The 14064-nt window shown below is 40.9% G+C and overlaps 1 protein-coding gene across 24 annotated transcripts in view; it reads right to left on the bottom strand.

The window, feature by feature from the left end:
* ZBTB20 (zinc finger and BTB domain containing 20) overlaps nucleotides 1-14064 on the bottom strand; it is a 779143-nt gene that overhangs the window by 118433 nt on the left and 646646 nt on the right. The gene's annotated exons all lie outside the window — the stretch shown is intronic.

The following is a 14064-nucleotide window of genomic DNA, read 5'->3' as shown; positions in this document are numbered from 1 at the left end:
TAATATAGGACGTAATCAGTGCCCCATGAGGCAATAAATACGTGTCTTAACAGTTCAGAAGAAGCAAGACCTCCTGGCTATGGAACCAGCCTTCCACAGACTGACTAAAATGGCTCAGTGCACAAAAGGGAAGGGGTTTGGACCAAGCTTTAAGTGAACTACCCATCGGCGTGCATGGGGGTTTAGTGAGACTGTATGTGTGTGGGGGGATGTACTCTGTACCCACAGCACCTCTCACACAGGGTTGTCCAGTACTTGATATTTACCAAAAGCATGCACAGATGAAAGAGGAGTCAGCATGGATGACAGGCCAGGTCAGTGTGTCTGTATCAGCTCTGGATAGTAAAATGACTATTAATACCCTGTGGAAAGTTGGCATTACAATGACATCATTTTCTCCCCATACTAGTGTGAAAAGTTCAGTCTTTTAACCACTCTAGAGTGACAGGAAGTAAAATTCAGGGCTTCATATTCCTAGTGAGGGAAAGACTTTGCTCACATAAAGTGCCCCTGATATAGGTACTACAAAAGTACCTGATATATGTACTTTTAAAACAGGAACAAATGAGTTCCCTGATAGCCCTTAAGGAGGCTGAGTCAGAATCCATGCTCCCTAGGAATAGTAACAGTGGACTTGGGGTGCAGCAGATATGTTGGGGTCCATATAAGAAGGCAGGTTCCCATGCAATAGGTAACAGAATTTGGATGTCCTGGCATTTGGGCCTGGGCTCTATCTATAAAATCACCTTTTCTAATTTTTATTGTCTTGGACACTCTAACCCCTTACATCATGAAAGTGATCTTCTGCAGTTGGTGTGTGTGTGTGTGTGTGTGTGTGTGTGTCTTTTTAAGAGGGAGGATGGCATTACTGATGTGCTTTTGTAAAGGATTCAAGGTTGTCTGGATCCTCAAAGAATGCAACTGAAAAAAAAATACTGTTTCTTTGATTCAATGGTGCTTACATTTGGGCAGAGTTTTCTTTTTCCATCCTCAAATACAGTATTTGAGACAATCTGCCCACAATGGAAAGCTTTTAGAGCTTCAAAAGTGTAGGCGAACCAAATCAGAACTAATCTCTATGAAAATGGAGACTCAGCACATGGAAAAAGTTTAGAAAAAAGTCCGACAGGACGCTACCCCACAGAACGATATCTGACATCTCTCCTAATTCAAGGTTGGTTGGAGTAGGGCAGGTGAGGAAGGGGTACAGAGAGTTCCAGCTGCCATATGCTCTACTGTCTCACCTATGCCCATAAAACGTGGCTCTGTGTTACCAGGGGGTCCAGTTGATTTGGTTAAAATGTGTCCTATGATCTAACTGCAGGAACCCAGGAGGCTAATAAAGGGAAGTCTAGGCTAACTGGTGCTACCGTGAGGTGGCCACCAGATTCTCACTCAAAAAGGACTGGCCAGATCAGTCTGCAGTGTATTTTATTCATAACTTGTTTCCTTTGATTATCATATTAAAAGCTATGCATTTTACTGGTAAAAATAATTAACTCTTAAAAGACAAAAAGAAAAGACTTGCAAACCACAGACACAAAAAGAGCAGAAAATAACAATGCTCACCTTTGAACACTTGGTACGTGCCCAGCACTTTTTCTTTATATGTGGATTTCTTGCTATGTGTCCTCTCATTGGATCCTTGTACCAACTATGAAAGACTGATATTATGCCCATTTTCTATGTGGGGTGCCTAAGTTTCAGAGAGGTTAGGTAAATATCCTCTGGTCACACAGCTAGCAGGGACTAAACTGGGATTCAACTCCGAGCGCCAGGACACAAAGCCTGTGCTCTTCACCACGCCTTGTGCTTTTCATGGCATGAAATCAGTGTTGGCGGAACTCTGCCCAGCATCTCTGGTGAGCAGAGTGAATCACTTTTATCATTTGCCAACATGTCATAGAAAAAAACCAAAACAACAACAAAAAAATTAAAACTCCTTGGCTCTAGGAGATTTCCTATCAGCCACCTGAAGTTTGGCTTGGTAACATATTATTTAAATAGCTGACAATCTTATACCGAAGTCTAACAAGAAAAAAAAAATTTTTCTTTTCATTTATGCTAGCTCCTACGTTAGTTAAAAATCTCCTCTTCCTACATAACAATGTGCCTGGGGAACTCTCTCAGTGCCAGAAACTCATCTGAAAATGCTGAAAAGTCAGAATTTGGGGCCTATAGACTGACTAATGTTACCAGCTGTGAGTCGGCCTGAACGTCAGTAATATGATATTTCCCGCTACAATTTGATTTGGTTAAAATGTGTTTGAAGTTCACCCTTTTATTAACTGGAATTACCACCTCCTGTAACTGGAGGGCCCCTGAGAGCAGGCTGCTAGTGCAATCCAGCCTCCCACCCGCCAGCCGTCGGTGCATTTCCTGGCAACAAATACTATTACATTGATAACTCAGAAATAGGTCAAAATGTCTTTTCAATAGTTACTAATGTTCCCTTAATGCTCCTTCGCCTCCCTTTGATTCTCCTGCTAACATTCTCTCTCACATTGCAGGAGCAACAACTACTGTGCTTCCCTGAGAATAAGACTTCACTGGAAAATAAGCCCTAGCATGATTTTTCAGGAGGACATCCCCTGAACATAAGCCCTATAATGCGTCTTTTGGAGCAAACTTTAATATAAGACTCGGTCTTATTTTCAGGGAAACAGTGGTGAGGAGAAACGACAAGAAGATGGGAAAGCGGGCTGCAGTGGATGGGGGAGCTCTTAGGAGCTCCCCAACTGTAGGATATAAAAGCTACTCCCCTAGGGCCCCACACGCAGCTCTGCAGGTGAGTTGGGTGACCAGGAAAAAAAGTCCTGTCCCATCTAGACTTGAATACTCTCCCCTGTGAAAAGAGGAAACGCAAAATGACTGAGTATTCAAATGTGCAGAATGCTCAGAGTTCACCGGAGGTAGGAGCCGTGACTTATTGCAAAGCAGTTGGATTTTAAACTTATTCACACTACTTTCATATCTATACCCATTAGGGTCTTGGTTATCCAAGATAGAAACTTATTTTCATATTTAAAAAAAAATGATGCTGTGGCATGTTTTTGTAAGAGAGACCCTCTGCAGTCGCCCAGGGTTTGATTATTCACTGTGTAAACCTACATTTTTTCCCCCCTCTCTCTCCGAGGAAAAAAGTTTGCTTTTCTGAGTTCATATCACATATATGACCAAATATAAAGAAGGGGGTGGGGTACAGCTGCATCAGAACCTGGCTGATTCTATGCAGACTTGTTTGGCTGAAGGGACAGCCACCTACAGTAAGCAAGGCGCAAAGCCCCCTTGTTAATGAGGTACATTTCAATTTCCAACACTTCTTCTGAGATGCAAACATCCCACAGGGGGGTTAAGTCATTCATGCCTCATGCTCTAATCACTTCTACCCTAAGAGGCGTTGCCTGAGTGTAAAGTGGTTTTGAGTTGGAGCTGGGAGAAGGGATAGGGATAATTTTGGAACAGGGGTGGTTGGTTGGGAGAGAATCAGATTAACACGAGGACTCTCGGCCCTGGAGGCAGAGCAGAGGAGGATGGGAGGGGCCATGGCTGAAAAGGACTAAATCTCCTTCGCAGCGCTTGCCCTGGGCCTTGTGTGCAGCTGGTGAACCGCTGAAAAATCCCTTGGGAGATGAGTAATGCTGTGACCCCTGTGCTGTGTCATGGCTGTGCTGTCACCAGATAGGAGGTCAGCAGCGATTTAAAAACTTGCAAACTTTAGCCTACCTGGTGCAGGCAAAGACGGGCTATTCTGACTTACAGTTTAAACTCACAAAGGCTACACAGTCTGGCACCTCTTGGTTAGATCCCTCTTGCTTCCCTTCCTTTCTTAGAGGAGGAAGAACAGGTGTGTGGAAGAGCGTAGAGGAGGAGGGGGGCGTGCTGGAAGGAGCTACCTAACTCTTCCTGAGTGTCTGCTGCGAGGGAGGCTTTGTGTTAGGTGAGCAGCGCTCTGGATCCTCCCAATAATCCTGGAGACATTATTAGTGGTGGGAAGTATTGTGTAGCCTCAGAGAGGCGAACTATTACATTGGTGCAAAAGTCATTGCGCTTTCTGCAATTATTTTCAACCTCTTAAACCGCAACTACTTTTGCACCAACCTAACAGCTTCTGGTGGCCGGTCAGGTTCTCTCCCAGCTTCTAGTTCCTCTAGCAAATGTCCTCCTCCTCCTCCTGGTCGGGTGCTTAAAAACTGGCTTCTGCGCCAGTCATGTCAAATGGATCTTTCAGGATTGCTGAGCATGTCCTGACCCATCAAAAGCCAATCTGGCTGGGAGTCAGGAGGCCTGGATTCTTCCGGTGAAGGCTTGGTTCTAATACACGGCCACAGTGGGCAGGCCCAGGAACCTCTGTGGGATCTAATCCAGACCCTACAATTCTGTCATTCACACTCATCAAGGTGGTGGCAGGGGAAGTGTGTTTGCACAGTACAAAACTTAGCAAGAATTAGGTTCATTAGATGCCATCTGTAGACTGCAGAGAGGAACTCTCTCCTCTCAAGACCAACTTTGAGTAAGAAGGCTGGAAGGACTGATATGAGCTCAAGGCAGAAGGGAAAATGAGCAGGACACAGAACACACAGGTAGCAGCAGCCATGGTGGGAGCCCGAGAAGAACAGAAAGCCAGGGCAGGAGATCCACTTATTTTTAGAATACACCTACGTGTATGATAATGCTTTGAAAGTCCTAGTCTAAGATAACCTGGACGTTAGATGTTCTTTTTAAAATTTCAATTTAATGGTTGAAGCCTATTTTTAACTATCCAGCAAAGGGCAGAGGCTTCACCACCACACCATTTCTCCCAAGTATTAACCTCTAGCAAGAAATACTTGGCTGAGACAACTCCCGAGTTTCTGATTACAAATCAAGACCATCTTGATTATAATCATCTCAAGGTGTTTGGAGGAAGGAAGGAGAGATGGGTTCTTCTTAACCACACTGCATGGACAGAAATCTCCAGAGTTTAACAGAAATTAGCTTCTGAGGAATCGAAAAAAAGGATCATTTTCAGTAGGAAAAGACATGTGACTGATACCTTTAGCTGGCATGCCAGGGAAAGATGAATTCCAGGCAGGACTGGCTGCATAATTTGTGGGGCTCAAAGGCAACATGAAAATGTGGGCCCCTTATGAAAAAATCATTAGGAAGTTCAAGGCAGCACCAGCAGAGCATTAAAGCAAGCCCAGGGCCCTTGTAAGCGGGGACCTGGGCACCTGCCCGGCTTGTGTGTCCAGGAAGGTGGTCCTGATTCTACTTATTGTTTTTACCAGGGTATTTCAGTCACATCATTACCGAGACCAAGATTTAGGAAGATGCACCACCGCTCTCTGTTAACTCTGTCTCCCGAGGTTCAGGAGGCCACTGAATTCCGCAGGAAGGATCAGAAAAATCCAGGATCTGCCAATGTGTCTGATAGATTGCAACCGCACTGGCTTCTGCCACATTTGTCACAGCCACTACTAATCCCCGCTTCTGTCACAACCTAAAGATGCCCAGGATATCAACGTCTGTGAATTGAAACCTATTTTCTAAAAACACAAATTTCCCTGAAAACAAAAAAACAAAACAAAACAAAAACCAAACCACACAAGCAGACGTTACTAAAAAGAAGCTGAGTTTCCTGGATGCAAGTCCTGTCCCTGATTTCTTTCTGGCCTTACCTGGAGCAGGTCTTGGGCATGTGCACACAGGCTCAGAAGCACAGGTGAATTACCACAATAACTCTTTTCAGTTTGGGAAAAAAATAGAGGAAATAGGAGAACCTGCTCATAGCCCAGTAGAAACTCACTTGTTTCACTAACAGTACGCTTGCTCCCTCTCTCTCCTCTTCTCATGCTAAGTTGGAGCTATGACTTCACTCTCCATGGACGCGTAGTTTCTCTTTCATGGATGTTTGGAATGGAGCAGAGAAAAGCTATTAGAGGGTAACCGTCATGTCTAAAAAATCACATTCATTTATCTTCACCTGCCCTCCTCATGTCATTACCATTCCACTGAGGACCGTATATAGAAAGCAGAGATTAAACAGCCAAGATGAACATCAAAAGAATAACAGCAGTACGGAGTAGATAAATATGGCCTCTTTTCCAAAGATCTTAGGGGTTTTATATATACTGAGCCTGATTCTCGTTGGGACAGAGCGTAGCCTGGGCAGATGCCAAGGATGTTTGTAGGCTGAAGCCCATCCTCTCCTTATGACGTTATCGTTGTCCTATTTTCTACAATATACGTGCCTGATGGAGAGACCCAGTTCACTCCTACAGCCACAATTATACTTTGATACTAGACATTGATTTAGGATTTTTAAAAAGGTATCTATTGGCAAAGCGAATCTTTTCTTTTGCTTAATAGGTTCGTACTCCCTTGAGTAAGGCCCCTAGAGTCCGTAAGCAGACGAATATATATTTGAATCTCTATAATCATGATTAAATTTGAAAAATTTGTCCATTTCACAGAGATGACACAGGCTCAGTCATTATTTTCAAGTGTTTTAACAATTAGTAATTAGCAGAGGAGGATTTAATTTTTTTTTAAGTGATTGACCTTCACAACAGACGCATACATAAAATCCTGATTCATTTATTTTTAAGTCATTCTCCCCTGCTGTAAATAGATAGCTTTAATATATACATTTATATACGTGTGCACAATCAGCCTTAGCAATACCGCTGTGAATGAGATGAGGATAGATGGTTTTCTATTTATTTGACAAATACACTATTACATAGACAGGCTCAGTGATGTGTCCTGTAAGGAAGGGTAGAGCTGGGAAAAAAAATCTGCCACCTCTGCCCTTATGTCATACCGCTCTGCAATGCAGCAGCCATTATTGTTTCTGAGTGACCTAATCTAAATGGTGGGCAAGGCAATTTCCTGAAAAAAGATTTTACTTTTTCTTTCTCCCCTGTACTTTCTCTCTCCTTCTCTCTTCCTCTCCTCAGAGATTATTATAAACTATTGATAAACGTGGTTGCTTTAACTTTATACTTGTTTCTTATAGGCTCTGATGGGTATTAGCTCTTAAGAGAGCATAAAAAAAAAAAAATCACCTCTGAAAAACTATGTATAGTAACAGGTGGGTACTAGTCAGGGGGATCACTTCCTAAATTATATAAATGTCTAACCACTATGCCACACACTTGAAACCAATATAAAATAATATGGAATGTCAACTCTAATTGAAAATTTTAAAAGTGGGGGGAAGATCAATAATATTGTGATAGCGTGGTACAGTGTCAGACAGTTGCTGGACTCATCACGGTGATCACTTCTTTAGCACAGGGAATATAATCAATAATGTGGTGACAACTATGTGTAGGGCTAGGTGGGTACTGTTGAATAACTATGATGTACACCTGAAACTAATATAATATTGTATGTTAGCTGTATTCTAATACAAAATATCAGAAAAAGAAATCACCTCTGATGTGCAATAATGATAAATAATGCTGGGACGGTGAGTTTGCGTTAATGTCGCTGTGGAAGTTGATACTGGTACATGTGAAGTCTCAGACTCCCCTTTCAGAAGAGCTAGTCCATGGGCTGTGAAGTGACACGAGCAAAGGCTTCCCTGAGGCAGGACTCCCTCATCAATGTCCTGCTGACCTCCTGGGACCACCAGGGCCAGAGCTGTCGGCTGCACCCTCTGTGACCAGCTTCTACTTGGATCTGTTCTCTACTGTACATTAGGGCTGCATCCTGTAATTCTCGACCTTAAAGAGTCTTTCTCTATTTTGGTACATACTGCATGTCACTGCCAGTGCTGTGTTTGATTAAAAATGGGCCCAACTGTTGTATGGCCAGGGAAAAACTATTTCAGTATTATTTTAATTCTTTATTATTTATTTTGTTGATTATTTGTGTGAATTAAAAAGAAATCCTAGATTTCCTGCCTCTTGTCATGCTTCTGGCTAATGTTTCCCAATGTTATCTGGTAAATGCTTAAGAAACACAATTTTGTTTTAATAAATCCTCAACAAAATATAATTGTGAAAGAGAACAATACAGAGAAACATACAGTGAATTTTGAAGCTAAACGTAAGTTACTTTATTCTGAAATATCTGCCACTCTTACCCATTTATATCAGAATAGAACACTGCCAACAAATTAATTATGCATACTTAACTTTCTTTTTAAATAAAGGGACAGAATTCTGAGTTCCTTCTCTGATGATAAGAACTGTGACCCCTGCAGCATAATATTCCCCGAGTAACGTGTGCCAGGTGAAAGTGGCTTCAGTGATTTCTCAATACCTTCCAGAAAGCTGCTTCTGTTTAGGACCCAGACTCCACCCAACTCATCTCATCAGGTACCTGGTCTGCAGGTGCCACTGAGACATGTAGAGCGTGTGTTTGGGGATGACACACGGTGGAATCGGACAGGACACAAAGCTCTGTCGTACCCGTGCATTTATTATGAGAAACTAGTTATGCTCCAACTGCTTTGCTCTTTTATATTCTAGGCAACACACCAGTGAATATAATTCATAATGAACATATTCAACATTTTCCCATCAGTTCAATACATTATTCATAAATATTAGAGGTGGAAAAGACCTAGTAGATTACCGAGGCCAAACCTCCTTGCCGCACTCACTCTCCCCCAACTGTTGATGCTATCTCAAAAAGCAAAAACAAAAACAACGACGAGCCACACTAGGAAAGCAACAAATTCACAAGTTTGACAAACGAAAAAGGAAAGCTCCCCAGAAGCCTGTGTTTATTGAGGGTGGGGAAGTCCGAGGCCTTTCCTTGTGCACTGAGGACTAGGAGCATGGGTGGCTCTTGGCTATGAAGACAGGCCAAGGGAGGGAGAGGCCGATTTCTCCTGTTGAGAATCATAACTCAAGGTAAAGCCCAAGAGGCGATACCATATCCATGGCCAAGTGCTCACTCTCTGTCTCTACAACCTGGTGTGGACTCAGGCACTCTTCTCTGCAGTTAGAACGTGAGATACTGACAATAACGATAAAAAGAAAATGCATAAATGAATAGAGAGTTAAAACTACTAGAGAATGCTCCCTGGGATTATCTGTACTATCAAGATAGGAAAACTCTGCAGATGCTACTGTCTCTCTAGAGGACTAAACGCTTGCATTTTAATATTCTCAGCAGCTGGTTCCTGTTGAATGCCATCAGAATGATTCAGCCAGCCACCCACTAGGAACACCAGTAACAGCAAGTGCACACGCAGAAATCTGCAAAACTTTCTTCCCTTCATGCCAATACCATTACCCTGGCCAAGTCAGAACCCTTTACTGAATTGCCAGTTTTACTAAATGTGACCTTGTTCCCCTCACAAATACTAGCTCACTCTCAAATAAATGCAACTTCTGGCTGATTAAGGTGCAACGTTCTTCCTGACTTGAACACATCCTGCTGTCGGCCTCTCCTTGGCCATGGCCACATGATCTCACGATTCACTGTGACCTTGGAGGACCAGCAAGATCCATGTACACCCCGAGTCCACTTTGTATGCCGTCCCGCCTACAGCCGAACCTGTACATTTAAGGCTGTATCTCTACTCCGACATGCCTCAACTTATTTTATCATTTGCAGTTTTTAGAGGTTTCCCATTTCCACAGAATGTGGTTGCATAAGAGGAAAAACAAAAATGTGCGGATGAACTGCTTTGACCATAAACCTCAATAATACAGAATTAGCATGCTGTACTCAAGTTAGAGAAAATTCTATACTTGCCCCCTTCTTCACACAGGCCAGATTAGACAATAAAGGGAAGAAATGCCAAAGATGACAGCTAGCTATCAAAAATGTCTCACTGCCTAATTTTCAGGTCCCCAACGTAAAATCTAAGGACATTCAACACAGATCCAGGTGCTCTCAACAGCCATGAAAATATATGGCTGGAGAGGGAATCTATAAATGTAATGAATACACAATTGGCTTATAACAGATGCAACTGAAATTAAATTCGATATCTTGACCTGCTCTCCAAAGTGAAAGTTTCTAGTTCAGGCTACAGACAGAGGTATAACAAGCTCATTAATCACATGAACCAGAACTACAAGCTGACACTTCTGGGGATGCTGCAAAGAGCAATCCTAAGCGGTTGGAGGGTCTCTTGGGAACTGGAAAGAGAGGGTGGCCCTAACTGTCTACAGGGAGCAATAGGGGTATCTTTTATGGTGTACGTACGTTGGCACTGGTCACGACCTTCCCCTATTCTGAACTTCCAGGAAAGAATTTAAGGATTTTGTTAAGGAAGTCACAGGACCGATGGACTTGCATAAAAAGATTCAATATGTTTTTATTAAAAAAGATTCAATATATTTTTATTGTATGTAAGTCATTTTGTTTGTTTCTTGAGGAGATATTGAAGTCAGTAAGATCAATCTATGACCTCGAGAAGAATGTTGCTGGGAAAGAATGAGTGGCAAAGGGCTATTAATTAATAGTAGTAGCAGCAGCAAGAATGATACTGAGTGGTGACCATGTGCAGGTCATTGTGCTCAGCACTTTATATTCCTTTTCACGAATTCTTACAGTATCTCAGCAAGGTAGTTATCATTTTCCTATTTACAGCAGTGGAAAGGGAGCCCCAGTGAAATTAAGGGCATTGCCTAAGATGACACAGACAAGTTCCTTACATTACAAGTAAACACACAAATGGCTAATGTGTACGACAGAATATGACAAGAGCCACGAACATCTAGAGTATTGTAGAAATCAAGGAGACAGAATTTGCTTCTATTTGGAAACACCAGGGGATGTGATAACGCATGTGGTGCAAGCTTAGGAAACGAGCAGTACCAGGTTGTGATGTGTTCCAACTTGTTGAATCAGCACCCTCTGCTTAGAACTTATACCTTAATAAGATAAGATATACTGATCCGTATAGGATGATTTCTAAGTGAGGGATGTCTTTCTGAAAGATCTTCTGACTGCAATTTCTCAAAAATTGTGGTGTTTTTTGTTTGTTTGTTTGTTTGTTTTTGTTTTTTAAGTAAGGGAAGAGGGAAGAAGAGAAATGAGATACAAGGTCACCTTGGAGGGACTGCGGGGGTCAGGGGAGCAGTGTTAACAGCAGAGGGTATCCAGGGAGCTCATGATCTGGGTGCATTCTCTTACCTTTCCCAGAATGCCTTATCCTTACCACACATATTTGCTCCTGCCCTGTCTAAGGTGGGGATATTGGTATAGAAATTGAAACCTCAAGGTTTCTATTCAATTGCTCTCTTATTCAATTACTTCTAAAATATCATCCACTTTTCATTTTTATAAATCTGTTTTAGGGGTCAGACATGTGGTGTAGTAGCTAAAAAACTTGAGTTGTAGTACAGTTTGCCTTTCACATTTTGAGGAAGTTTTGTCACTTCTGGGTTTAAATTTTCTTATTGGCAAAGTGAATGTCTCAGCCCAAACAGCATTTTTTAATCTGTTAAACCCCCTGCCCCTTTTGATGAAAACAAAACCTTGTGCTTTTCTGTAAATTCTGCCACTCTTCCCTATTTAGAATCCTGGTTCACAGAATCCAATGTACAGCCCCACTAGTCAAGATAAATTTGTGGAGCTTTACTTTCTCTGTTTTTTAAGCTTTTCTCTTAAATTGTGCTTTCCAAATATATCATTGTAATACATAAAATATGTATATATTTTTTTCAAATGTTACATGGTCCTACACCAGATATTCCAATATTCTTTTCTGGAGAGTTTGCTAACCCATTCACCCACATTGAGATGTCTAAGGCTCCTTCAAGCTCTAAGATGCAATGATTATGAATCTATGATGCTGACATTTGCTTTGTCGACACATAAAGTAGAGCTTTTCAACTTCAAATAATAGCATAAGAAGTTCCTATAACAATTACACTTATATGACTCTTTAAGCAGATGTCATAACAGCCCTTTACAATTATTATCACACTGGACAGTCGGAGCTTCTGAGATTGTTATAGCTCTTTGCAAAACTGAATTCTACGGTCAATTATATCCTATAGGGAAAAGTGTTGCCCATCCATCTACTTTTAAAATTGATTGACTTTTCTTTTGAGTATCTGTTCATATTGCAGCCAGCCACAGGCTTCATACATCTCCAGTAACTTTTCTCATTAGCCCCCACTCTGTCACCGCTCTTGTGTCTCACCCCTCTGACCTTGCCCACTGAGTTCATTCTTACTGATGTAATCACACATGCCTGTTTTGTAGTTACACCGTCACAGTGCTTATTAGAATTATCATCATTCCTACTGTGCCTTAGGTCAACCCAATTAAATGTGCTTATGCAATTTGTTGTCATTTTAATTTTTCAGCTAGGATTTCTTCATCCAGAAGGACAATTTTACTTTATCTGATCAATAAATAACTAGCCTATCAAATGACTCTGGAAAAATTGGTAAAAAAATCATTCATTGGGGTAAAATCTTAAGTCTAGACAGGTTTTTGTAAACTGGGACAGTGGTATTTTACTGACCTTCAATTCAAAATTTAAGTTGCAAAATTTATTAGTGGCAACTTAGTCTTTCAATCTATTGCAGAATAAGCATAAAACATGCATGATTTATATTTATGTGTGTACTGAACTTAATAAATTAGTCAAAAGTCCAAGTATTTTTAAAGAAATATTCAGTCTATTCCACACTGACTAATTCACTGACGTTCAGCGATAGCCTAAAACATTTTTGCTTGCAGCTTAAACCTTTCTTCCTTTTTTTAAAAATAAAGAGAGTACACAGACTGTGAAGTGGCAATGTAGTTCATTGTGACAGTCTATATCTTACTTAACTTTTGCTCTTTCTATGGTCAGGGTATATACAAGCAAATAATTCTATAATAGTTTAAGTCTAGGCATTTTTGTTTGGCTAAACTCTGAATACATAGCATAAATAGAGTTGAAACCTTGGCATTTCATCATTGCTTTATATCATAAGGCTTATAATGCCACCTTATAAAAGACATATTCGTCTATTTTCATGTTCAATCAGAAGTATAGGGTTTCAGGTCTGGGAATGGATCACAGATCATTCTCTACTGGTTATTTTTGGCTGTAAGTATATTGATCATTTTATCATTTTCTTGTTTTAAACGGCTTTAAACACAGCACAAATGTTATTCTCATCATGCCAGAAATGGGTTTGGAATTGATTTTGAGTTTCCATCAATTTTACTCTTTGCTCTCTGTGAGAAGTTTTTCACTCGGTTAAATTCAAAAGGCTAGTTTTGTTTAAAAGATGTCAGAATGCAACATTTAGAGATCCTTAGCTGGACAACAAATTTACAGTGTCTGCTTTACAAAAGAATAAAAATCACTGAATTTACTACGATGGACTTTATTGGAATTAGTGAAGAATCATTCATACGAATAAAATTGCAAGGGCTTTCTCCCTCTTTCTCTTCGTGTAAGTGTTTGACAAAAGCATGTATCTACTGAGAAGCCAGCCTGATTGGTCCAGGTTGGCACTGTTTCAGTGTTTGGCCTACGGCGGCTGCTTAGGAATAATTTTGTCTCATCCTCTCTATTTTCCTGGACCGTATCAGACTCAGACACGTGGTATGCAAAGGAAATCCAAGTCCTTTAAAAATGCTATTTCTTATGGTACTAAAGCCAAGCCCAGTTCTACTTTGGCCAAATGATCTTATCAAGATTTAACAAGAGATATTCAGTAATATCTCCAATCTGTGAGAAGACATTCCACTAAGGAAGATAATTTAATACATACAGTATGCATATATTTTTCCTCCTGGTACCAGGGAGGGATGTAATCAAACTTACTTTCTTGGTACTGAGAATATAACACTGACATGAATTTTATGACAATTATTCATTTCAATTAATTAAAAAAATAAACAAGTAGTTCTTTTCACATTAAAACAGATACTGGAGATCTATTTTCAGTTATTGCTGAAAATATTTTGGCTTCCCTACAGGTACCTTACTAGCACAGCTGCTTTGCCCCTCTCTGCACTGCCACAATTCAGAATTTGTAACATTTCAGCCAGGTTCGCTAGACTAATTGGATGAAACAATTGCACCACAGTATTAAGATTCCTTTGCAGAATTGGATGAGCGGAGATCTGCACAGGTCAGGTACCCTGAAAGATTTGCAA

The sequence above is a fragment of the Rhinolophus sinicus genome, linkage group LG01 (genome assembly GCF_036562045.2).
Source record: "Rhinolophus sinicus isolate RSC01 linkage group LG01, ASM3656204v1, whole genome shotgun sequence".
NCBI classification, from domain to species: Eukaryota; Metazoa; Chordata; class Mammalia; order Chiroptera; family Rhinolophidae; genus Rhinolophus; species Rhinolophus sinicus.
The sequence above is the reverse complement of the archived record's forward strand: the minus strand, read 5'-3'. Positions and strand labels throughout refer to the sequence as shown.